The 25894-nt window shown below is 38.8% G+C and overlaps 1 protein-coding gene across 1 annotated transcript in view; it reads left to right on the top strand.

The window, feature by feature from the left end:
* Positions 1-993: 993 nt before the first annotated feature.
* sorbs2a (sorbin and SH3 domain containing 2a) overlaps positions 994-25894 on the top strand; it is a 108607-nt gene continuing 83706 nt past the window's right edge. Inside the window, exons 1-2 of the mRNA XM_028472695.1 lie at positions 994-1345; positions 1463-1501. The gene's annotated coding sequence lies outside the window, so the exon portion shown is untranslated. The remainder of the gene's footprint in view (positions 1346-1462; positions 1502-25894) is intronic.

The following is a 25894-nucleotide window of genomic DNA, read 5'->3' as shown; positions in this document are numbered from 1 at the left end:
ATTTTTCTAATGTAGATACAAACCTGTGAATGATTTCACTCTTTTACCGATTCTATGGATACATAAATAAAAGCTATGAGAATACAGTAATGTCAAAGTGGCCTATGGTTTCTATACACTATCAAGCATAATCCATGGTATTCAACAACCTTTAGGAGCATTAAAGTGTCTGATATTGTAATGAGTGATATTCCTGAATGTCTAATGTAAAGCATATACAGTATGTGTAGAATAGTCACTGTCGTTGAAAAATGACTGATCAGTCAACATTTCCCCTGTAATTAAAATGATTTTGCCTGGATGTGAAACAACTAAACTTTACATCTGAAAAGGGTAGGGGATGGGTATAGACTCTAGAGGAGCAAGTTTTCCCATTGATGAAATCTACTTTTAACACTGTTATGAACTGTATTGTTTTATGCTTTTTGTACAGTGTTTTGTAATTGTCTGTCTTGGGGACTGCAGGTGGAAATGAGCGCCAAAAGCTAAAGTCTGGTACAAAGCATCTTTTCATATGCTGATTAATGCTCCTGTACATGGTCCCTGTCAAATAAATTAAATTAAACTAAATTAAAATCAATTTGATTTAACTTGTATTTGGTTATTTTGCTGTAACTAAAATACAAATTAAAAAAAAAACAAAAAAAAAACAGCTTTTTCTCCACGATTGCACTTCTATCTGGTTTGTATCACACAGTGCTATGTAGACTGATTAAGCAGAGATCAATAAACTCAGCACACTAACCCTTCTGTGTCTTTTAGGACGTCTCCTATTTGAGTAACGCTGTAAATGAACCAGCCTGCTGAGTAAACAGGGTGCATTTACATTAACCCATGATGACATGATTAGTGTCAAACACTCACAGAACATATTCTTTTCCACCCCATCTTGTAGCTTCGTCTTTGGCTCGACTGCAGGCCACCTGATTGGTTTATCCTCCAGCTAAGCTGAGGCAGCTTACTCGGCTTTGTGCCAATAGCTGGACTGGTGAAGACCTGTGAAAAGAGTAGAGTAGACGGCTCGCATGCTCAGCACTGAGAATGTGGACAAGGAAGTGATGCAGTGTGTGTTTTCGTTAGGCAGTATTCTTGCTGAATCAAAGTAATCAAGGGAGGGATTACTTTTAAAAAAGGTGCACAATGTGAGGCGGAAATGCAGAAAGTGATGTAGCAGGAACACATTACATCTGTCTGCTGTCAGCTCTAAATCATGCGGTGCATGGTGGGGATCTCAGGATGAGACCTGAAAGGCTGGAGCACAAATTGGATTCTCACAGAACACTTTGGCACTGCAATGGATGGACGACGAGATGGGAAAAACATTACCTTGATGAAGACTGCGTGAGTGAGTGAGTCTCTTTGCTGTTTATGTTTCACACGGTATACTTAGAAAATGCACTATGGTATACTTTCATTAATGGATGTGTATAGTAACTCTCTTTTCTCTTCATTGCATTTGCAGAGTACATCTTTAGGGTGTTGGAATGCCTCTGAACCAAAGGTGAGTGTTCTTATATCTTATCACTGCAGGCGTTTATTATTATTAGCGTGTTTACACCCTTACTAGCCCATCAGCCATTTTTTTTTTATTGTCTGATGAATATGGACAGCAGACTCCTTAAAGATCAGGCAGTGAATATTTGACATTTGAAGCTGAAGCTACCTCTACCTTCACAGACTAGTGCAGGCCTGTAGTAGAAGCCATGAAGCATGTTCTGTCTGTCCTCTGCAGAAAAAAAAACACACTGCAGTATATCTCCCCCTCCCCACTTTGCTGACCAATGATGTTTGGAGGTCAGCCTCTCAGCTCCTATCCACTGGCGTCAATCAGTGACAAGGTGGTAATGGCACCTTGGAGAGAGGGGGAGGCAGATAATCTAATGCAATTTATGATGCACGTTGAAATCAATCACGTTAGATTCCCCTTCCTTGATATGGCACTTAAGCACGAGCACAGTCTGTATTGATGAGGGAAAACCTGGTCTATTTAATGAAGGTAAAACATGCCACTGAGGGATTTAACATCATTGATTAGTTTTTTTGGCATTTGATTTCAATAAAACATCTAAACTGCACGCAGTTTATTCAGAGGAAAACACATCCAGTTTTATTTAGCGCTTTTCACTATTTGACCGATTCATTGTTGTTTTTTTATAAAAAGACAGCATGTTTTTCTCATCTGGTGGGCTAAGCACCCACTAAGTGCTGACTCGGGTTTGTTTTTACTATAAGTGGTCCCTAAGGGTGGGAGGACATCAATACTGGAGTGGAATCAGCAGCATGAATCTGCCACTCTGCTGTTAACTCTGCAGTGCAGCTCAGTGAAACGCCACGGAATTCACAATGTTAAAATTTTACTTTTGTCGACTAATGATTTTCATCGTTGTTTTTGCCATTTTTTTTCTTGACTAAAACTACACCAGTAACTTTAAAACCGAAAAACATGACATCACTGTATGATTATGATTATTATCATGTTTTCAAAGTAACTTATTTTAGATTACCAAGAAGGTAATGTTTTCACCGGTGTTTGTCTGTTAATGTGTATGTTATTGAGAAAAGAATTTTTAGCATAGTTATGTTCTCTGAGTGCTCTCTTGTTTACAGATAATTTTTAAAATCTCTAAATTTCTTAGAGCAGTGGTTCCCGAACTTTTCACAGTCCCGTACCTCTTCAGACATTTAACTTGAAGCCATGTACCCCCTACTCCTACTCCTGCACACTTAAAAACATATTAATGTAATGTAATATACAATGTAGTCCTACCTAAAGTGAATATTATCCATCCTGTTGAGGAATAATATATAATAATAATAACTAGAATATTTGCATTTGAGGATGCAAGTGAGGATGCAGGTGCTGGCTCGCATCGTACTGCATTAGCTTATCATTGGCATTAGTATTATCTAGTATTAGCATTATCCTAGCAATTGCAAAAACCAAGCAATAACATTAATCTAGCATCAACATTAACATTAACATAGCACTAGCATTAGCCTAGCATTAATATTGACCTAGTATTAGCTTTAACATAGCATTTTAATTAGCCTAGCAATAGCATTAGCCTAACAATATCATTAGCCTAGCATTGGCATTAACCTAACGTTAACATTAACATAGCAATAGCATTAGCATTAGCCCAGCATTAACATTGACCTAGCGTTAGCTTTAACCTACCATTGACTTTAACCTAGGATTAGCCTAGCAATAGCATTAACCTAGCAAAAGCATTAACCTAGCATTAGCATTAACCTAGCATTAGTCTAGCAATAACAATAACTGAGCATTAGCATTAGCCTACCATTAGGATTCACCTAGCATTAGCATTAGCCTAACAATTGCATTAACCTAGCAATAGTATTAGCATTAACCTAGCTTTAACATTAACCGCTGTATTTATATTCAAATTTCCAATATTGTCAGTGTTTATAATTTTCATTCACGGATGCCCTATGACAATTGACGTACCCCTGGGGGTACCCGTACCCAACTTTAGGAAATGAGGGCTTAGAGGACTTAAGACTTAAGAGTGTTTTATGGCATAAATGGCCCACAGTGTTGAATTTGATTTGAAAACTCCAGTGAATGTAATACATGTTATTAGAGTGTTGCAGGAATCCAACATGTGTAAAGAAAACCCCAAATTTATGAAGAACATGCAAACACCTCTAAGAAAAACCAGGGCTTAAACCCAAACAGTCTCTCTATGAGGTAGCTATGCCACAAATGTCCTTACCATTCAGTCCTTCTAAGTCCTTTATCACTAAAATATTGGTTATGAAACAAAATAAAAAACTTTTTGTATCAAAATGACCAAGGTTATTACTGTAAAGTCAAAGCTAGGCCAGTATTCCATCGTCTGCCGGCCTGTGACTGTACTTTGTCAATGTAATACTGCTTATTTGTTTTTGTTCTGATCCTATCAGTTCACAATCAAAGATGAATTCTCACAGTGTAACTCTTGCCCTTTAACATCTTGGTTGTCCAATGGACGTGCCGCATGATTTTTAATAACTCAAAAAGTTTGGTACCACTTTGCAATAAGGGTCCCTTAATTAATGTCAGTTAATGCATTATTAAGTATTAATTAACTATGGTTTAGTAATGCTTATGAGGCAGTCCTATACATTTATGAAAGTTTTTGTCCAGTTTCTAGTGTTACGTAACACCTTACTGACTAAACACCATAAGTAAATGATTACTGACTGAGAGACGTTATTACGTTTCAATAATATATTAATCAATGTATATCAGGTAATGCATACATAAGGACAGCTATTACATTACGTGACCTTTATTAATGCTTAATAATTTTAGGAGCCACATTTTAGTTGTAATATTACTTATACCTTTTTGTATTTTATTTTGTAATTCTGTTTACCTGAGCTTGATATGGGCAGGGCAAGAAGGCTATTTAGGTTACCATGGTGTTGGTGCAGGTGTTGTTGGGTCGTCTGTGTTCACTGTTTTGGTAGAACTTTCTGTATATGTTGGAAATGCTTTAAGTTATTATTGGAATAAACAAGCAAATATATCAAAGACAAAGATGGACATGTTCATTTTAATTCATTACCGAGTACACGTCAAAACATTAATGCATTAACTGATATGTTAATTAATGTTAGGTAATACAGTATAATAATTAATAACATATTATTAAACTGTTATTTAATGCTTGGTAAGGGACCCGTATTATAATGTATTACCAAAAGTATATTTCAAAATTATTTAGAGAACAATTCTAAAGAATATGAAGGTGACATGGATGAGATAAAAAAGATAATAAAAAAAAAACGTTATTATGTCGGGATACCGACTTACTAAGTCGGGGGCACAAGATATTAACTTGGGGCCCGAGTTAATAAGTCGGGACACGAGATAGTTAAGTCAGGGGGTGCACGAGATAGTAAGGCTCGAGATAATTAAGTCGAGGCCTGAGATAGACTGCGGTAACGCTATCAGCGGTTTAAAACTAGAATGCCCATTTACATCGCGTATTACGGTAAAGCCATCAGAAGCCAACAGGAGCTTCATGGTGCGTTCATGTACACCTGAAATCACACCAACAGCACTGTATAGCCGTATTGTACCAAAAATGCTTCATGGTGCGTTCAAGTACACCTCAGTTGCAAGCATAAATTACACCAACAGTACAGGTGTATTGTACCAAAAATTCATTGAAAATCAAGTTGTTTTCGAGACACTGCACCAGATTTTTGTTCTACAGCCTCCCAGGTACCTCCCTGTCAATTTTCAACTGGAATCACAGTAGCATTTCCTCATAATTACGCAAAACACACACAACACATATAGTACTGTATGGATTGGGTGAAATTTGAAGCACGGTACAGTACGTCTTTACCGTACTACGCGATGAAGATGGGCATTCTAGTTTTAAACCGCTGATGGCATTACCACAGTCTATCTCGTTCCCCAAATTACTATCTCGTGCACCCTTGACTTAACTATCTCGAGCCCCAACTTATTAACTCGGGCCCCAAGATATTAAATTGGGGCCCTGACTTAGTAAGTCGGGATCCCGACATAATTACCTCTTTTTTTTCTCATCCATTGTCACCTCCAGGGCTCCGTAGAAAAATTAAGTAAATCAGGTTTTTTTAGATCCTGATATGATGTTTAAAGACATTAGAAGAACTAATGTGTGAATAAATGGATCAGTTCATGTCCCAGCTCAGATGGGATGGTTTTAATCAGCCTGAGTTGATGATGATCTAGAAAAAAAATACAAAATTTTAGTGGTGACAACATATAGCAAACGTGTAGATGTACTGAATTTAATTATAATTAATGTAGTGGTTAGCACATATTTATTTTATATATCAAGACAAAACAATGCAATTCTGTGACACAACAAACCATTGAAAAAAATAGAACCTAATTTAACATTTAGAATAATGCACTATAATACAATATAAACTTACACGTATAGTGTAATTGTCTCGAGGGAACAATAACAACAATGGTGCAAAATCCAAAAGCATTTGTAATATTAATATTCAATTAAGAGAAAACATGTAGAGTAATTGTAAAGGGTGTGTTTAATGTTTATTGTACCTTTTAAATTATTAATAAAAATAAAAATTGGGGGTTGCAATTTGGCGATGCAGCTCATCCATTGCCTTGGGCACAATTCTGTTCAGTTATTACCACTGAGTAGGCTTGATACAGGGCAGACTGCACAGACAGAAACACACAGTACCAAGGACGGAAGTCAAAAAGCTGACATTTCCAGTGTCTTTGAAGCAGGGGTATACATCAAAGAGTTTTATAGGTCAGTCTTCTTCCTTTGTAATATCTGCATCAATGAAAGCCCGTCTAGCCTTGAACTCAAGGTCCAAAATTTGGGCAAAATCGCCTTGGTTGGGTTTTGTGTTGGGATTCTTGTACATTTTGCTCAATGTTTTGTAGTGACTCACCTGCATCCTCAGACTATAAAATAAGACGATGAGGCAAAGACGTTTCCATGGAAACACTATTACACTAGCATCAGAGAAGATAAATCATAGTTATTGGCATGTGTATGACTAAAATATAATGCACAATTATATTAGAAAGTCATTACTTACTTCCCCCACTAGGTTTGACAAAACCAGAAAACAGTTATATCATAAAGAGTGTAAGGTACACCTATCAGAGGTCAAACTTCACTTCACCTAAAGTCTAAAAAACAATAATAGTTTGAGTAGAGCAGTGTTTTCTTAATGGACTTTCAGATGTTTTTTAGGAATGGTCAATTACCCATTTCATTTGATCAGCTTAATGTTTTACTTATTGTTAGGAAATTCTAAAAATGTGTTTGATATTGATTATGTGGAAAATGACTGTGTCAGCTGATTTAAGTGGAGACGCTTTTCCTGGGGAAAATAATGAAATCATTTGTAAACACATAAGCAAAATAACAGTAAAACACAGGTCATTATCCAACATTGTGTACATTACAATGTACTCTGGCACATGAGACAGAGGCAAATATAATCTCAGTACAGGTTTAAACTTTTTTAGATGTACACAAATCAGAACTATGACAGAATTGTTCCCACTTTTAGCACAAACCTCCATTTAAACTGTCCTCGCTGAGGTCAATCATTGCTCTCAATAATTATGGTTGAACTGCTTGTGTCACCACTTCTGTCACCATCAGTGTCATTGTCTGTGTTGTTTGAGCAGAAGAAACTCTTCTTTAACACCCATCGTTGTGGTGTGGAGCCCTGCCTCTTCCTCAGGGACCTCATATTTTGGAGTCACTTGTACATTTTGGTGTAGATGGTCAACTATGGTGAAATATTAATAATAATAATAACAATAATAAGTGGTTTTTCTTGCTGCTGTCCCACCCAAAGTTTAGGTTAATAAAAGAAAAAAAGTTACAAGTTTTGGCATCATGGTCACTGGTATTTTCACACTATTAAAATTGTGGGAGATTTTAAAAAAGAAGACAATTAAGAGCATTAATAATATGAGACAATATTCATAGTAATAATGCCATTAGTTATTCCAATGTGTGTTTATCTTTTGACTGATGAAATCAATCTCAGTTCCAGGAAAAAGATCCTTCAGGTCATCACGACTAAGGCTTTTCAAAGCCTCCTCATCAATACTGGCAGCTGCAGACATTGATAAAACAAATATAAGTTTATATGTGAGACATATTCCAGCTCCCATTGTTGACATTTATTTATAGTCTAAAAAAGAATATTTGCAACTATCAGATAATTATTTTTATTCTAATTATTAATTCACATGAAATTCACCTACTGCAATATGGATTTTCAGAATAAATACTTGCCAAATGATTCTTAGTTGAAAGGGAAATTAAACCTAAAATACAATGTAACTGGTTATAGAAAAATGGACCAAATAACCACATTATCAACAAAACTATCACTTATGTTGCTGCTTCTGACAAAAAAACACTATCAAAATACAATTTTTTTCATTAAAATCATTTAAACTATTTTAAAGTTATTTACCAATAAAACAAACCAATTCACCTACTTAAAATCATCACCCTAAATGGAAAAAAGGAATAAAAGATCATTTAAGACAAGGTCATTTTCAAATATTTTTTTAAATTGTATGAAAGTAATTTATCAAACTGGTTCCAAGTACAATGAACATCAAACAAAAGATCTGACATGTTCTTATAGTCACACAGTCTTTTAACTATAGTGTTGTTTGCATGGGTTTTTTCCGGGTACTCCGGCTTCCTCCCACAATCCAAAAACATGACTATAAGATTGAATGGAGTCTCTAAATTGCCCATAGTAGTGAATGAGAGTGAGTGGTTGTCTGTCTGTGTTGCCCTGTGATGGACTGGCACCCTGTCCAGGGTGTACCCCCACCCAGCGCCCAATGATAGCCAGAGATTGGCACCGGCAGACCCCCGCAACCCTGTAAAACAGGAATAAGTGGGTCTGAAAATGAATGGAATGAATGAACTATAGAGTAGCATTAGCATTAGCATCACTTGCTACATAACAAGGCATCATATCAGTCTCATGATTTCTATTTGTTATTGAGGTAACACACTCATAATAATAAAATCCTACACCTCAATTTACACAGTTTAGACAATCATATCATTTACAAGATAAAACAACAATATTCATATCTCTATATTTTTCCTCAAAATGGCAATTGGTGATAAAAACCATTTATTTTTTCATCAATTTAGACAAGTCAATTAACACTACAACACACACACACACACACACACAAACACACACACACACACACGTGGTTTAAGAGACCGATTTTGGATTTTCTTGCGTTTTGGTGGTTTATGAGACCACACCTAACGCTACATCTGGTGAACTTAAAAGGCATATCAAAAATTTTGATTTTTTTAGCAGAACACAAATCTGACTTCAAAATCATCATTTTTCTTTTAGAAAAATATGTGACATATCACAGGCTTATGAGGACATGGTTTATGAGACCAAGAGTGTTTATGAGGCCGGTTTACATGTAACACACAAACACAAACCAGGTTATGGTTTAAGAGGACTAACAATCATTATAAGACCTGTTTACATGTAACACAAACACAAACCAGGTTATGGTTAAAGAGGACTAACAAACATTATAAGACCTGTTTACATGTAACACAAACACAAACCAGGTTATGGTTAAAGAGGACTAACAAACATTATAAGACCTGTTTACATGTAACACACGTGTGGAGGCGGTGCTGCTGCTCTGCACCCTCCCCCTCACAAGCCACATCTCAAATGAGGAAAATAAAAAATAAAAAGTTAATAGCAAGGTTAGCATATGTTACAAGTCAAAGCAAACTGATCCCTGCCTCTGATGCTCTCTGCTGCTGTCCCCCTAGCAGGAGATCCTTCTACCTGTTTACTGCCAGTCTGCTCTGGCTGCTGAGCAGTGACAAACCAAAACTGCAACCGACAGCATCGGTATGTGTGCAGCTCATCATGCGCTGATTGTTTGCATTATTTGTTTATTAATTTCAAAATTATGAGAGTGACTAGACCACAACTGTATGATTTATATGTAAAAAGGAAGGATTTAAAAGCATGATATGTCTCCTTTAACTGGCGTACCGTAGTTTTGCCTGAAGTAAAGATTGACAACGACTCGAGATATATTAGCTAAAAGTTTTCATGTTTTTGTGTCAATATTAAGTTTTTCTGCAACAAGCAGTGGCTGAAATAATAGGTCATTTATTCTATATAAATTTTCAAATAACAGCAAAGCATAACAACAGGTTGCATGTATTCTGTTTTTTTTATTTTGCAGAAATGCTGTACTTGAAATAACATTACAGTAGAATAACCAACTTAGAATCTGCATTGTTTCACCCCATGAATTAAATTCAGAGGGTCCAGCTCTGATAGTGGGGTCTCCTAACCCTCTTCCCCTGGTCAGGGGTCTGTAACCTTTACTCTACAAGGAACCATTTAACCTCATCTCACCTGATTTAAAGTCCTCCAGGAGCCATAAATACCTTAAAAATAACTTCAAAATACTTTAAAATAAAATAAATTGACATCAAGAACTACAACAGTATATTGCATCTTCCAGTTCTTACACATCTCAGTTTACATGAACACAATGTTATATACAGAAGTTTTTCCATGTTTCCTTTTTACTGCTGCCCTCAATGTGAGCGCGCACTCAGTGTAGGACTCGTTATTCCTGGCTCCGTTCACGGACCACGGGCACACCAAAGGAGCACATTGGTGTTTATAGTCGGTGCATTCACCGTAGCAAAGATGCGTGAGCGTGCACCGTCTCCTCACCTGCAGCACTGCGGTCAAGCCAGCCTCCACTTCAAAATCCTCGGTCGATAGTTTTGGGAGTAGTCTGGCACGATGTCTCCGATTGTAGTGTTTTGCCTGCTCACGTCTCCGCTCCACATCCTTTTTTCGAAAAGCGACCAAATCTGGCCATTTAGGAACCAGTTTGGCTGCAGACTGGGGAAGGAAGGTGCGCAGGTTTCTTCACATGAGCAGCTGCGCCGGCGAGAACCCATGTTCCAGCGGGGTGGCTCTGTACGCCAGCAGCGCTCTGTTAAAGTCACTGTCCTTTTTCCACAAGTCCTTGATGGTCCGAACAGCGCGCTCTGCCTCACCGTTGGCCTGGGGGTACCTGGGGCTGCTCGTAACATGTGTGAACTGGTATTCTTTTGCAAAACGCCTGAACTGTTCTGATGAAAACTGCGGCCCGTTATCTGATACCACAGTTTCTGCAGTGCCATGTCTCGCAAAGGCCTCTTTGACTGCCTTAATAGTGACCTCTGCTGACATGTGTTTCAGTTCGGCTATCTCAATGTATCTAGAGAAGAAGTCAATAATAAGAATGTACTGTTTCTTTGACCACTCAAACAGATCCATGCCAACCTTCTGCCAAGGACGGTCAGGAACAGGAGTAGGCAATAGTGGTTCACAGTTCTGTAACCTATGTTTTTGACATGTTTCACAACTTTCCACCATCTGTCCTATCTGTGCGGAGATGCCTGGCCACCATACTGCCTCTTTAGCCCTGGCTCTGCACTTTGAAATGCCCTGGTGGCCTTCATGCAAACATTGTAAAATACCTGCTCTCAGCGGATGTGGTATCACAAGTCTCTCTCCTTTCATGAGAAGACCTTGTGCTACATATAGATCCATCCTGTGTTGCCAATAACCTTTTATGTCTGGGTCTAACCTACATCTTTCTGGCCAGCCTGACTCACATTGTTTCCTGATCTTTATACACAGTTCATCTTTTCCCTGTGCTAACTTTATCTCCTCCAGCCTTTTATCTGTAGCTGGGAGATGAGATACTACACAGTCCACAAAAACCTCTACCTCTTTCTCAAGCTGAAGATCTCCTGCGGAGGGTGGGCCTGCCAGTGGAGCTCGCGACAGGGCATCAGCGGTGACGAGGTTCTTCCCTGGAACGTGAACGATTGTGAATGTGAAGCGAAGCAGCCTGAGGCGGAATCTCAAGATGCGGGGAGGAAGATCGTCCAGGCCTCTTGTGCTCAGAAGAGGAACCAGGGGCTTGTGATCCGTGATGAGTGTGAACTGTAGTCCCATCAGATAAGAAGAAAGTCTTTCGCACGCCCACGTGACTGCGAGTGCCTCCTTTTCTATTTGCGCGTAGCGTTTCTCTGTGTCAGTGAGTCCTCTGGAGATGTATGTCACAGATCGCCAAGAGCTGTCAGACTGCTTCTGTGTGAGTACGGCTCCAATACCATATGGCGATGCATCTGCGGCTACTCTTGTTTCTGCTGAGTTGGAGTACTGAGCAAGCACTTCAGGAGAGCTTAATATCTGCTTTAGTCTCTGAAAAGCGGTTTCCTGTGGCTTTGCCCAAATCCACTCATTTCTCTCTTTCTGCAGCTCCTTTAGTGGTGTGGTGATTGTGGCTAACTGTGGCATAAACTTAGCTAAATAGTTAGCCATGCCCATGAGACGACGCACATCCTCTACACTCTGTGGCTGTGGCAGCTGCTGTATTGCCTTTACTTTATTTGGATCCGCCTCAATGCCTTTAGCAGAAACTTTGTGTCCCACAAAGATAATGTCACTTTTGGAAAACTCACACTTCTCATTAAGCGTGAGTCCCACCTCTTGAAACTTTTTGAGAACACAGTGCAGTCTCTTATCATGCTCCTGTTTGTCTCTGCCGTAAACAAGAACATCATCTGCGTGACAGATCACACCCTGGAATTCCTCCAGCATCTGCGACATTCTCCTCTGGAAATGCTCGGGTGCAGATGCTATGCCAAATGGAAGTCTGTTAAACTGGAACCTTCCAAAAGGAGTGATGAACGTTGTGAGAGGCCTTGACTCAATTGTAATAGGAATTTGCCAAAATCCGGAACGGGCGTCGAGCTTGGTGAAAACTTTAGCGTCTTTCATCATTGCTAAAGTTTGCTCGACTGCTGGGAGAATATGCCGTTCCCTTTTCACTGCTGCGTTCAGGGGTGTGAGGTCTACACATATTCTAGGGGGCTTGTTAGCTGGTCTGGGAATCACAACAATACCTGAACACCACTCTGTTGGTTCAGTTACTTTGGAAATGACTCCCATTTCTTCCATTCTCTGCAGTTCTGTTCTCACTGCATCTTTGAGGGGAAGGGGGATACGTCGTGGAGCAGACAGGGCTACAGGTACTGCTCCCTGCTCCAGCTCTATGTGATAAGGCTCTTTCAGCGTTCCTAAACCCTTAAACACATCAGGGTATGCTGCTCTGAAATCTGTCTCTGTTTCAGTGACTGTGTCTACTCTGTACACTAGTCCTAAAGCCTCACATGCTGGTCTGCTCAATAGTGGTTGTACAAGACCTGACACGAGGTAAACATTTTGTGACGTGCTGCGCCCTTTTACTACCAGCGTTGCCCCAAAGCAGCCCTTTGCTTTTAGTGGGTAACTGCCTGGCCCTAGTAGTCTCTTTCTAGGATTTTGCAGCCTGCCGTCCCTGTCTGGTCTATACATATTCTCTGGAATAGATGTGACATCTGCCCCTGTGTCTAGTTTAAATTCTAAATTTTCCCCATTTAACTTGATATTTTGCACCCAGGGCTCTGACCTCTCTGTCCCTATTTCTCCCAGGAACACACAATCCTCGCTGTCTGTATCATTTTGGTTTTCTGTCACTTCACGTAACCCTGCAGCTCTGCTACTGCGACAAGCTACAGCAAAATGTCCTTTCTTCTGGCATTTTCGGCACTGTACATCCTTTGCTGGACAGTCTTTCCATGAGTGTTTGTTCTTCCGACCACAGCGACTGCACTCTTTTTCATTTTGTATTACTTGCTTTTGTTCTCTCTTTTGCCATGTCTGTGATTTTCTTCTTGTTTTATTTGACTGTATCAAGTCCATATTCTGTGGTTTTTCCTCTGCCGAGCTGCTGTGCATAATTGTTTGTTGTTTCTTTACAGTTTCACTCTGTCTGACTTTTTGTATGGCTTTAGCAAGAGTTAAGTCTGAGTCCATTTGTAGCTGCTCTGACAGTCTTTTGTCTCTTATGCCAACTACAATTCTGTCTCTTATAAGTTCTTCTTTAAGCACTCCGAATCCACAATTTTCTGCTAGTTTGTGTACAGATGTGATGAATGATTCTGCACTCTCACCTCCTGGAGTTGAACTGTGCTCTTTCAAAAATTACATTGTGTTTTCCAACATAATGCTGTTCAAATGCTGTTTTGACAGCATCATACTTCTTTTTATCATCAGCACTCAGTGGTAAAACAGTCAAAACGTCATCTGCTGCGTCACCCATTGCATACAGGAGTGAATTCACCTGATATTCATCTGGTTTAGTGTCAAGAGCTGTTGCAATACGAAACCTTTCAAATCTTCTGATCCACTTTGGCCATTCTGAAGGATGTGAAAAGTTAAATATTTCTGGTGGAGTTATTTGTACAGTAGTCGCCATCACTCTGTGTGGATTCCTGGCTTCTCCGCGTTCAGAATCAGACTCTTCAGATGCGCTCCCATTCACTTCTCCCTCCGCCGACTCTTCAGATGCGCTCCCATTCACTTCTCCCTCCGCCGACATGCCATGTGCAGCCGCCCCCTAGCACTCTCGCAGCTAGCAACTAGCACCGGTGACCGCCTCCACCTTTGTGACGGTCATTTCCGGTTTTAAAAGTGCACGAAAACTTCTTCCGCAAGTTAACTACACTGTACTGCACCTGAACATACCGTGGAGACTTGCAGTCCGTCACTTCTGACACCATGTATAATCACGGAACCGGGACACGGTGGACTCACGTCAGCTCTGTTTATTACATAACAGGAAAACACGCTCCAACCCGAAGCGGTGCATTGTGGGAAATGTAGTCTACCGCTACAAATAACTACGTTGTTTGGTTTTTACACCATTCTAACTGGTCATGTTACTCCTCCTTGACTCTGAGACCAAATGAGTTGTTACAAGGTTAACATTTAATTGTTTGGTTCCCTGTATGTTGCACAGTTTGGTAGTTTGTTAAAATGAAGGTGTGAAAAGTCAAACAGGAGTATTATCTCCAAGTCCTTTTTAGAGACAGGTACATTCATTGTACCGTACAATGCAAAATTGTATTGAAATGAATGACCAAAGGAAACCCTACACATGATCATTTTAATTAACACACCCAGTTCAAACAAGAAAAAACATTACAGCAGACATCTGATCTCAACTGTCTGCATGCTTCAAACTGTAGGCTCAGTGTAAACTAATAATAAACTAGAATATTAGCATTTCCTCAAGTTCAAGTGAGGATGCATAGCTGAGACACACCCTTATTGGGATGCTGGACAAAAAAAAGAACATCATCCACCAATAAGGAGCCAGTACCCTCCCTCTCTACACCCTCCCACACACACATCACAGAACGCAGAACTTGTCATGCCATCCACCAATCAGGAGCCAGCAGATGGAATGTCAGTGTGAATTTCACTGTGACATCATCACACACTGCTGATGACATCATCAGGAGCTGGTCACACATCAAAGGACTCAGCAGCACATTGAGTATTCTTTAATGAGGGACAATCTTCTGAGAGAGACACAATAACCCACAAACTCCTTGGACTCAGTGAATTTACTTAATCTCTGTCATTCTGACAACAGTTATATTTTTGATCTAATGATAGAAGTGCATCAGTTCAATGTAAAGACTCTGGAACAAACATGCTTTGAAGCTCTGAAGGATCATCTCTGCCCAGAAAAATGCATTGGGCTGTGGCAGTTTACTAAAGTCTGGTATATTCCCATTTTGTTTCAACTGAAGAATGAGGCCTTTCACTTTATCTGTGAGAATTTTGAGGAAGTTTCACTCTGTGTAGAGTTTTTGCAGCTTGTGGTGCAGGAGCTGGCTGATATCCTGGGTCAGGATGACCTTACTGTGACCCAGGAGAGCACAGTTTATCAAAGTGTTTTAAGATGGATAAACCACATGCCTGAGGAACGACAGGGAGCCATTTCTACTCTGTTACCAAAGGTACGACTGGGGCTGATGGACAAAAGTTACATCACAGACAATTTGCTTAACAATGATGTGGTAAAAACAAACCCTGAGTCCCACCTCTTGGTCTCTGATACCCTTAAAGTCATGTCTCAACCTTCGTTACTCTGCTCTGAGTCTGGGATCAACAACACCTTGTTTTGCCGTCGTTTGCCAAACGCCGTCTTACTGATGTTTAGATTCTTTTCTAAGACCATAGAGGCCTTTGACTACAGAACTAACAGCTGGATCACAGTTCAGACTAATCCCAGTCTGGAGGATTCCATGACTCATTTACTATTCTACAGCACTGTCTTCCTTGGTAGATGCTTCTACATTGTGGGTAGTGGTTTAAGTTGGACCGGCCCCTGTAACAGAGTGTGGAGGTTTAACCTAGTCACACACACTTGGCAGGAGATGTCACCAATGCAGGAGTCACGGTACTTAATGAGTGTTACCATGCTAAAGGGATACATCTATGCTATGGGAGGCTGCAGGGATGATGATGGTACCTTACTCAGAACTGCTGAACGCTACCAGCCCAACATCAACCAGTGGACGTTCATTGGATCAATGAATGAAGGGAGGGAAGACGCCAGCTGCACCACACTGAACAACAAGATTTACATATGTGGAGGATGGAGTAATAGATCACTGAATACTGCTGAGTATTACAACCCAGACACCAACCAGTGGACACTGATCACTCCCATGGGAACACCTCGGTGTGACCTTGGGGTCGTTGCATATATGGGCCACATTTTTGCAGTTGGAGGAAGCGATGGGTTCAGAGATCTGAGTTCTGCTGAGGCTTACAACCCAGTGACCAACACCTGGTACGATGTCCCTGAAATGGTCCACAAACACAGTTACTTTGACATTGCAGTGATGAACAAGCAGATCTTTGTTGTTTCTTGTAGCACAGGAAACAGAATTGTTGAGTGCTATGACTACACTGAAAATACTTGGTCTGTGGTATTTTCTGGCATGAACCATAGTGAGTATGATTGGGTGAGATGCTGTGTGATTTCTGGACTTCCCAACATGGCTGAGTACTGTTCCCCTCGTGAACCCATCATACCCAGGACACAGGTCTAAAAAAAGTCTAAACTAGATACTGAGATGGAGCAAATGTTATTTTCCATGATCCTAACTGGGAGTGTAACCTGCTCTGACCAGGTCTGTGTGTATCAATAAAAGTGTTTAAGATGCTGGAACCAATCTCAGCTCCCTCAGCAGCATTCAGCGACACCCAGAACAGATGGCTAACTCAGCGCTAACAGCACTGAAACACTGAACACAACATATGGACAGTAATGCTTTGACTCTGATGCTCAATTTGGAGACTCCAGTGAACCTAACAAGTTTTCAGTTTTGTCTCTCAACAAGGACAGGCTACAGCTCTCAGCCTTAGCAAGTACATCAGGCATTTTTCACCCATTAAATCTAATTTGCTGAGACTGGATGTTAAGGCAACACTGTTAGATGGAAAGCGCTAGAAATGCTCTTAACACTTGACCATAATTCCCCATCAAGTAAGGTTTTTTTTCCCTCCTCATCCACAGATTAGGAGAGAGAGAGTGGTTTAGCCCATGCCCTCAGTTGTTCAGGGGCATTGTCAGCAAGGATTGGTGGTGACTGACACTTTGATCAAGTGCTAAATGCTGTGGTACAAGTGGCCTTTTGAAAGAAGATTACACAATTTAGCACCAGACTCCTTTGGCTACTACAATCTAATACTTAGTTAGTTGAGTTGTGAACTTTACTGTAATATTTATCCAGATATTGACTGTCATTATATACTGTATTAACAAAGAGCCATGCTAAAAACAATTACCATACAATAATCATGGGGCCAGATGAAATACGTATTCATCTTCTGTAGCTACTTATCATGTGTATTGTCATGTTGTAGAATGGTTGTGTTAGCTACACGTTGATCACTTGATCATATTTTTCTCTTAAAAACATTTACCTAATTGTTTCTAATAATCATACATGACAAAACATTCTCCCTTTTCTAAACAAAGAAAAACTCAATATGTAAGCCTTTTATTCATGGAGGTACTTCTCTGGATATTTTGGCCATTTTACCATTTTGGCTTTTACTTTTAATATGAACCCGATGTAAGCCTCAGTTACATCCTAAGTTTTAATAAACACAGTCTTACTCCATAGGCTGTGTTTGAAATAGCATACTTTGTATATGCAGTACAAATAGTATATACCGTACTGTCTACTATATACTATAAGTATGGTTAAGATTGTTAGGATGCTGACCGTTCCTACTGAAGTATACTTCCAAGTTTCCCAAGATGCATTTCGAACCTACAACGACAACAACCAGAAGCACACTGAGGCTAAATATCTACGTCAATTTGCCACCTTTAGAAGTTCTGAAAGCATTTTAAGCGAGAAAGTGACCAAGTAAAATATCAACATGTGGTCATTTGATCTGTAAAACTCACGGAAACACATTTCATGCTGACATCTCTGAGGTTTTCAGAGACCCGCCATTGTGCTACTGACATAACATTTGGTTAACTTCAAAACAAGAGCCCTATTTACAAAAGCGTTTAAAAAAAACTAAAGGAAGACAAATAGAGATGCTTTTGTTTTGAAAAGGGGATGTTTGATTTTTCGCTTTAAGCCGTCCCAGGACCATTTGACATTCTGCTCGGAATGCATTATGTGGCGGTTGTGTATGACTAGCGTGCCTACCGTGCATACTTCTAAAAATGTCCCGATATAGTATACATCCCAGTATTTCTCATGTACTCAATCCATCCATACTATCAAATGTGAACGCACTACATACTCATTTTGACGTCAGACTTAGTATGAGTAGTACGTTAGTATGACACTTCAAACACAGTCAGCCATAATCTCTTAAAATGTCACTTTTTGGGTTTAATTCATAATAATCATAGTAATCCATCCAGCTTCTATAGCTGCACTCAGGGTAACAGGGTTTAACTAGTTTGTTGCAAGGCCACATAGAGGCCAGTCATCTTAATGCACATGTTTCTGGATGGTGGGAGGAAGCTGAATAACCCAGAAAGAACACATGCAAGCATGGGGAGTGGGAGAAGGAAGATCTGTCCCAGAAAGGCTTCCTGCCTGGCAATTGAACCCAGGCATTCACGTAGTGAGTAAGAAACCAAATTTGCAAATATTTTTCCGGGTCAATTGCTGTGAAGTGAGTTAGAGATTTAGACCTTCCTTGATGTAGCTAAGCAGGGTTGATACCAAACAAGGAAGTATCAGGGGGGGTCACATTCCTCACATGTAAAAAAAAAAAAAAAAAAAAAAAAAAAGAATGGGCAGGCTTCTTTGCCCTATAAGACAATAAAGAACATTATGTGGAAAAAAAAGGATACAAGAAACGAAAACTATATTTTCTTGCTGTTATGTTTAAACACAAACAACTTTCTCCTATTTACATTCAAGTCACTCTCACCGACTCGCCATTGGTAACTTTTGTGTCCATAAGTTGCGTACTATTGTTGTGTAATTCTCCCTCCCTATTGGCATCTAATGAATGCTCCTGCTCTCTCGCCTGCCAATGCAGATTTGATAGGATTCATTGAGCCATTACTTAATTGGAAGCCCTGGGAGAAAGCTGGAAATCAATTCTATCTAGGATTTGCAGCATGATTTGTAAATCAACACCTTTACACTAAAGCTGATTTTTTTCATTTATACAGTTGTCAGTAAGCAAAGGACAGACCTGTTAAGGTTGGTTATTCTACAAAGTCTTAATACTTCAGTGATCGATAAGCTGTTTTCCACAGTGCCATCATCAAAACAACAAAGCATATATCTGTTATAAGAGCATCCCTGTTCTCAGAATACTTCGAAGACTCCAGATCCACAAAGTAAACAAGATGCACTTGAGATGCTTCTCACTGCGATATGACCATGTGTGTTTTCTCACACAACACCTGCTTGTGTGAGCAATGGGAATAACTGTACTTGTCCTGCACCCATCATACTGTTTTTAACTACTGTAACTTCATCTCTGCATTGATCAGATCAGCTTACACACTTTAAACCTCTTCTTCTTTAACTGACAACACAATTCCATCAATTACCTTGATGTTGATTTTGTCTTTTATAGTGTTGGCCCCGTCTTGTGCTCTGCTGGGGGGGGGGGGGGGGGGGGGGGGGGGGGGGGGGGCATATAAGCAGACATCACATCAGCAGTCAGCAATGCAACATCTCATCAGGCTTAGCCCCTCTTATCTGTTCACTAAAGAGCTATGCAGAAGAGGCCTGGCTTGAAGAGCATTGAGACCTGTGAAGTGCAGCGTAATATTAGAAATGGGTTCCTGGGAGACTGTGAGTGATTATTATTGGAGGAGACACAAGGGAAAGGTGAAGAGTTAGATTTGATGCATATAGGGGATGAAGCTACCGTAGCTCCCTTCAATGCCCTAAAAAGGAAATGCAAAGTCGAAAGGTCAAAATGACGTACTGCAGTTACAGAAAACAAGAATGTGCTGCATTCTTAGGACTGCAGTATAACCATTACTGTATTGGTTAGTTTTGTTTTCCATTGTCTATACCAGTGGTTCTCGGACTTGTTTGGCTCAAGTATCCCAGTTCTCCTATTTCTGAATCAAATGTTCCCTTTGTCCAGCTACATTTTGCTCAGGATACTGGAAAAAACAACTATAGAGCATAATGATGAAATAATGTAGTGATAACACACATTTTATGGAATGTAACTTTGTAAAGTGTGAAGAAACAGTATATAGTGCCGCCTGAAATAGATTTATTTCTATATTTTTTTTTTTATCATTTTTGGTCATCTCCTGCCTGGTGACTGCCTCATTTTTAATGCTTGTATTTATTAATTTTCTATTCTCTTAAGTATCCCATTTCTCCTATTTTTGAATAGAATATCCCCTTTGTTTAGCTACATTTTGCTTAGAATACTGGGGGAAAAAAACAAAGAGAAACACTGGTCTATATGACTTAAGTTAAAGGGGCAGTGTTATGAAAAATTCACTTTATAATGGTTTTGCAACGGTGATGTACATTACTTTAGCTTCATTCAGAGGGCCAAAGTTGGAAAAAGTTATGTTTCCTCCCTCCTTGTTATTTCACTTTTTGTAAAAAGTGAGCTCCAAATGGGCAGGTTGGATTAATCTCATTATACCATTAGCATAGCACTAGCATTAGCATTAGCGTAGCATTAATATTGACCTAGTACTAGCTTTAACATAGCATTGTAATTAGCCTAGCAATAGCATTAGCATTGCAATATCATTAGCATTAACCTAGCATTAACATTAACATAACATTAGCCTAGCATTAACATTGACCGAGCATTAACTTTAACCTCGGATTAGCACAGCAATAGCCTTAGCCTAGCATTAGCATTAACCTAGATTATATGTTGGTTTAAAAAAGAAGAAGCTATTTCTGTAACAAGGATTCGATTCAAAGATTCAAGATTTCTATTGGTCACATGCTCATACAGATGTGCAGTGAAATGTAAAAGACTGTCCCGCAAGGCCATGGAACAACAACAAACACTCAATTTAGTAATACATATATAGGCAGAAAAAAATACACACAATGCAAAAATAAAAAGAGTTATATGAATGCACAAACGTAAAATACAGAATAGAATACTGTAAACTGTGCAAAGTGTCAACATGTAAAATATGCAAAGTCATACCTGTCAAGTTTTGGAATTGAAAATAAGGGAAATTTTCAAGTGCCCGCTACGATCCGTCCCACCCACCCAACCAAGCTCCAGTATCCCTTATATTTTAAGACAGGTGTACAATAAACCTAAAATACCCACTTGTCAACCACTTACGAAATACAATTATGTGATTAGAATCTGATAGGTCGACCTTTATTAACACTGAAATGCTGTGAACATTCCTACTAGGGCTGGGAACTATGGACCAAAACTCATACTGTATCTCAATATATTTTCTCAAAATGGTGATATACAATATAAATCTAGATAAATTTATTAAATAAAGTCTGACCAGAAAGACAAGTCTGGGTTAAATTTGCTGATGCAAAATGCCACACATGGACATTTATTAACAAACAGCTGATCAATATGTGACACTCATTAATCATCTAACTGAGCTTTTAGTTAACTGGATTTTAATTTTTATTTGTCCTTTAATGTTGCTGTTCTTATGATATATATGCACTCTTGTTTTATTATTCTATTGTGTTGCACTTGTACTTTTAACACAACTCTGTACAGCACTTTGTGATATTATCTGCAAAAAGCGCTTTATAAATAAACTACTTACTTACTTTACATGTTGTTCTGAGAAGTAAAAGCAGCGACTCCTAAAACTAGTATTTTGATACATAAAAGCTATAATATATATATATATATATATATATATATATATATATATATATATATATATATATATATATATATATATATATATATATATGAAACATTATATATTTCTATATCGCCAAAATAGAAAACTTGAAACATCTTGAATCTCGATATATCGCCCAGCTCTAATTCCTAAATTATAAAACAGCCTAAATAATATTATTAATTATTAATTATTAATATTATTATTATTATTATTATTATTATTAACATTAATATGTTATTACATATTTTCTTATAATTTCTCATGCTCACTCATGTGGTTCTCTGGTATTCACTTATGACTTATTAGACACATTTATTACAGACTTTACATTCTTTAACACTTTTTTATGAAGCAGTTTATATTTGTGGAGCTTATGATTGGCTGATTTTTCATGCTGACTTGGGTCGTTCCTTCCGCTGTGGTAGACGTTAAAATCTCAGTTATTAATCTAACAGAACGTGTAACTGTGTCCCATCCTGCTGCTCTTTAGGAAGATAAACTCTCTGTAACATTTCACAACATCTTTACACCAGTTCTTTGTTTTTTTCCACCTGAACATCTTCATTCATCATCTCTTTTCTAAGTTGTTTCCGGCTTTGTTGCCGCTGTCGGCACTAATCTCGCGAGAACTGCCACTCAGTCCATTTCAGGTGGCAGTTCTTGCGAGGCCAGTGATGGCGTTCAGTTTAGTAAGGCATATTTTAATTATTATTACATTAAAATATGGGAAATTACGGGAAAATACTAAGACGGGAAGATGGCGGGAAAGAGGGGTAAAATACAGGAGTTTCCCAGCCAAAATGGGATACTTGACAGGTATGCAAAGTTCAGAGTGACCAGGGTTCAGTTAAATAGCAATTTAAAATAGTTTAAAAATGATAATTGCACCCACTGAGATGTGGGCTCTTTTCCTGTAGTCAGTAATTGTCTGCAGTCCTTGCCATAAGCTCTTTGAATCACGCTGCTGGAAGGTCAAAGGTCGACATCTCTAGTGAAAAAAAGAGGAGGACCTTCACTGTAGCATCCTGTAGAGTCCTAGCAAGAGAGAAAGTCTCATTTATCTCTGTGGTTTAACACCTATGAAGTTGCTAATGAAAACAGAGTAGGCTGAACTTGGCATATGAGCATTGCTGTGTCATGCTGGTGTAATAACAGTGTTTGCTTATCATTCAGTCACCATCTCTGTTGGTGGGGCAGCCCAATAGCTGCTGACTCATTGACAGGTATTGTGGATGTTAATAGCACTTCCTATAAAAGCAGCTGTCATGGCAATGGTAACATGTTTTATGGATTCATGTTGTGATTTTTCTATTGATTTGTTCATTTATGTATTTTTCTCAACAAAAAAATTACCCTTTTGCAATTTTAGCATTCGCATTTTATAACATCATCTTTTTATGTTAACAGTTGTTAGCAATAAATCAGTATCAAATTTAATATTTGGCTTTTAGTCGTCTTAAACTAATAAATAGAGCAGAGTTTCAAAGGTTGCATCAGCTTAGAAAACAGAAAAATTAAAACTTTTCAAAAGATTAAAACTGCAGATTTTTTCGTACTTTGACCTATCACAAAGGCAATGTATAATCCAAATATTATATAACAACCCCCAGGGAAGATTGGTGGTGCACTGGTTCATGTTGCATCCATTACTGCAGAGATTGTGGGTTTTTTTTTCTTTTGCTGGTGGCTTTGGATAATCAAACATTCCTGTTTTTCTGTCTCTGTTAGTCATTCAATGGACCAGCAGCTATGGAATAAGCTCCAGCAACAGCCACCTTGTAGAGGAAAAGCAGGTTGATTAATAAAATTTCAAAATAAATTATTGTTATGTAGTCCACTGCAAATGGGGCAGCAAAAAGGAGATTTGCACAAATAGTAGGGTGATCATAATCTTATTAATGTACTGGGCAATTGGATGTTTTTATAAGGGATCATGACACAAAAAGGAGTGTTGACTGGGGTGTCCGGACGACATTTTTTTACTTTTGAAATAATACCGACATGGCAGCCTTGAGTATTGGCCCATACTGATATCAATCTGATACGATATCAGCTGGAATAATTTTTTAATGTAGAATGGTAGAACAGGCTTGATCAAGTGATATTATTCAAACAGAGAACAATATGCATGAGAAAACTGGACCTATTTATTAACAACCACAATATATTTTAACCTTAAACATAAAGGAATTTTACAATCAAAGAAAATAAATAAAAGGTAAATCAGAAGAGCCAGAAAAATAACCTCAATATATCAATTTAAAACAAAATTCATATTTTTGAAGTGAAAAATAACAACTAGTTTAACTAAATATCAACGTATTCTGCAATTTACATTCAATGTATCGGAGTGCTTATAGGAAATAGTTCAAATGCAGCCTATATTTTACGACACTCTTTTTTTTTTTTTTTTTTTTTTTGCTGACATCGGCTCGATATCCGATATCAATATTGATTCGGGACATACAGTATTGACGGATGGAGATTTTCAAGCAGCCAGCTCGTCTTATTTTGAAAAGTGCTTGAAAAAAAGAACTTCTCGTCATCGCCTATGTTGTTCTCGATGGTAGCAAAATAATCAATTACCAGAAATCTTTAAACAAAATAAAAAATAAACTCAAAGTTTAAACTTTAAAGGGGAGCTGAGCAGACATGATGCAGGAACCAATCTGAATATTGAAACTGACAGCTCTCAAACATCAAAGTGAGCCTGTGATGGAAGTGGCATGATGTCATTATCAGATAGCGTCCTTATTCGCTCATACTGTATGCCATTCGCTCAATCAGCAACACTGGTGCTACTTTAACATTGACCACATGAGCTTGTATCAGCAGTTCCAAATATGGATCTCCTTGAAAGGTAACTGTGGAAAGATGTGACAGTGTGCCTCTGCTTAGATAAAAGAGTTATTTCCTCACAACACCATGTGCCAGCCCGCTGTCTTCTATTTTGAGCTATTCAAAAATGGGCTGTGTTTATTTGTGTGTGAGTGAGTGTGTGCGTTCATTTGAACACATGCAGGCCTGTGATAGATTCAAATTACTATGGGTGTGTGTGTGTGTGTTGTGGTCTTCAGTTAGCCTCAATATGTCTGAGGGGATAAACTTGTCCGCACTCGACACTACAGTAAATCAATGATGTAGGTGTGGTGTTCAGCTCAACTATAAATGGTTGCAGCCTATTCTTGAATGTTTGCGTACAGGTGCTGAGTAAAGATTCTAGTAATACGATGCAGTGATCCAACGCTGCACCTTTTCCATGCCTGTTGGGATTTGCTGTTTTGGCGACGTTCAAATTCACAGCCATCAGTTCTGCTACTGTGTCTACACCTGTGACACCCGTAGATATCTGCATACCAGACATAATGTTTCGTCATCATCTCCAGCAGCCCTGTCAGAATGCGTAGCTGATATAATGTGAGCGGATAGCATGCTATGATCTAAAAAAAGACCCCTACTTAACAACAGTACGGGTTGGCTAAGGGCTGCCCGTTCAGCACGTATAAGAGTCGATGATAAAAGACCAAACGGATGCATGCTGCCACACATACACACTCACAGATGACACTTCGCAAAAGGTCAGCCATCAATAACAATCTATATCTGTTCACCTTTTAAGTTGACTGGATAAAGGCCTCTTTATGCACTTGTTAACAACAAAGCAGCTCTCACTCGGCTGACTCCATCTGTAGTTATTGCACTGTTGCTTTTATGATGACATGTAAATTACAAACGTAAAGCTAAAACCTCTTGGATGGTCGATTAATAAACATCTTGTACTGGATGATAAACAACATTGTCTGACTGGTAAATTACTTTTAGTAAAAATAGAAATAAAAAATTGGAGTTGTACCCAGATGTACAGTACAGCTTTGTTAGTTTGCTGTTTTATTGCTTCCACACCTTAATAATGTCCTTAAAAGTATCATTGAATATTAGCTACATCAATATTTACCGCTGTAGGACCTGCTTCATAGATAACAAAGCCATATATCAGCTTTCTGTGTGATTCTATATAATGTATTAACCTCTGCCATGCCATCAAAGGCT

The sequence above is a fragment of the Gouania willdenowi genome, chromosome 1 (assembly GCF_900634775.1).
Source record: "Gouania willdenowi chromosome 1, fGouWil2.1, whole genome shotgun sequence".
NCBI classification, from domain to species: Eukaryota; Metazoa; Chordata; class Actinopteri; order Blenniiformes; family Gobiesocidae; genus Gouania; species Gouania willdenowi.
This window is presented reverse-complemented; position numbering and strand designations above follow the sequence as displayed.